This window comes from Chiloscyllium plagiosum, unplaced genomic scaffold (assembly GCF_004010195.1).
Source record: "Chiloscyllium plagiosum isolate BGI_BamShark_2017 unplaced genomic scaffold, ASM401019v2 scaf_33950, whole genome shotgun sequence".
NCBI classification, from domain to species: domain Eukaryota; kingdom Metazoa; phylum Chordata; class Chondrichthyes; order Orectolobiformes; family Hemiscylliidae; genus Chiloscyllium; species Chiloscyllium plagiosum.
In genome coordinates this window covers 1-2,123 of record NW_025197321.1, presented here as the reverse complement: position 1 = coordinate 2,123, position 2,123 = coordinate 1, and the positions used below count along the sequence as shown (strand labels likewise).

Genomic DNA, 2,123 nt, shown 5'->3' with positions numbered 1-2,123 from the left:
AATCCAGATATTACCACTCTCAAGGACCTCCTTTTTAAATTCCTGCCTAACTCTCTGTAATCTCCCTTCAAGAATCTCAACATTTTCCCTTCCTATGTCGTTGGTTCCAATGTGGACAATGACCTCTTTCTGGCCCCTCTCCCCCGTGAGAACATTCTGCACCCTCTCTGAGACATCCTTGATCCTGGCATCAGGGAAACAACACACCATTCTGATTTTTCGCTGTTGGCCACAGAGATATCTGTCTGTACCTCGGACTAAGAGAGACTCCTAACACAATTGATCTCTTGGAAGCCGACGTACCCCTTATTGCGTTAGAGCCAGTCTCAATGACAGAAACCTGGCTGTTCGTGCTACGTTCCCCTGTGAATCCATCACCCCCTATATTTTCCAAAACAGCATACTTGTTTGAAATAGGGATTACCACAAAAGACTCCTGCACTAGCTGCCTACCTCTCTTACCTTTGCTGGAGTTAACCTATCTATTTGACTGTATCTGCGACTTTTCCTCCTTCATTTAACTGCCATTCATCACATCCCCTTGCTCTTGTAAATTCCTCATTGCTTCTAACTGTCGCTCCAACCAATCCATTAAATCTGACAGGATTTGCAAATCACTGAATTTATTGCAGATAAAATCCACAATAACCCTTAAACACTCCTTAAACTCCCACATCTGACAAGAAGTGCATATCACTCTATTAAAGGCCATTTTTGCTTCTTCACAATCTACAGACCCAGAAAGTAACCCCATCTTATTCCTCTACAAAACACTGCTTCAGGTTAAATTAATAGTTATTTGTATTTTCAGTTTAATCAAGAGACATATCTCAAAAAACATATAATCCAAAAAGAACCCACTCTACTCGCTACTGCAGACTTTCTGTAGGCCACACTTAAATCTGTTCACGTATCTGTTTCTATGCTGTGACTACACCCAAACAGTTCCTCCAAGATCAGTTGTGAATTTCACTGTTTGTTAATTTTCCCATATTCACTCCGATGTCCAGCGATACATGAATTCAAATAACAAAGGCAGTAACTGTGCAGGTTCACTGTGGTGTCAGTTTCTTTCTCAAATGGGGCAGAATATTGTCCTATTGTTAGAGAATATCTCCGCCTCCTCCCCCTCCCCAATATAGGGGGAAAGCAGCTGAAGATTTCTGGCAAAAACACTACCCTGAGAATTCCTACGGAAATGTCCTTGAGCTGAAATGATTGACCTTGAACAATCACAGCCATCTTCCCTTGTGCTCAGTTTCACTCCAACCAGTGGAGAGTTTTTCCCAATTCCTGTTGACTTCAGTTTTTGGAGAGCTCCAAGCCAAATACTGTGTCGATGTCATTGACAGTGAAAGCCATTATTATCCAGCTTTCTTTATAACTGAGCATTAATTATACTATCGTTAATGTTTATACACATGACAATCCAAATTTTAATATAGGAATCAAAACAAAGCAACTTATCTGAGTTTTACCAGGTTTAATAGTTTCCAGCATTTCGTTCCACACAGGAAATGGTAAAACAATGTTGAAATTTTCAGGAGACAGGACACCATCTGTTAGTGAGAGCTCATTACTATTATCACTAATCCTGCAAACAAAACAAAATGATTGTTGTAAGTTCATCACAAACACTTCCCTGAGTAATTTTACTGAGTTTCAGTAAAGTACATGTTCTACCTCCTCTTCTGAGATGCTTCCTCCTGAAACAAACAGAACACCAATCTGAGTTGACAGAGACTGACTGTCCATATCTAAAAAGCAGCAATTGCACTCACATTGTTACAACCTGCTGAGCATTGTCAATTCTTATTATTGCAGACATGGAATAGAAAGAGGATGTAACAGAAAGGATATTGAAGAGCAGGAGAAGGTCAAAAAATTCAAACCACTGTAAAGGATTGAAGGAAACATTAATGTATTTTTCTGAAGTAAATATCTGACTTGAAAGCTGGCAATTATGAAAAGGATTGATCCTATAGATTTAGTCAACATGTTTCCATTTCTAAAGAACCTGAAAACTGGAATATATGAACATAATCTAATTACAAATAAACCCAATGGGGAGTTCAGGAGAAATATTGTGATCAAGAAAGTGATGGAAGTATGGAATCCACTGT

At 39.1% G+C, this 2,123-nt stretch overlaps 1 long non-coding RNA gene across 1 annotated transcript; it reads right to left on the bottom strand.

Moving 5' to 3' along the window:
- Window positions 1-1,468: 1,468 nt before the first annotated feature.
- Window positions 1,469-2,100, bottom strand: LOC122545930. The gene is made up of 2 exons (XR_006310626.1): window positions 1,684-2,100; window positions 1,469-1,594 (listed from the first exon to the last, which is right to left on the bottom strand). It is a non-coding gene; the product is annotated as an uncharacterized LOC122545930 (long non-coding RNA).
- Window positions 2,101-2,123: the final 23 nt, after the last annotated feature.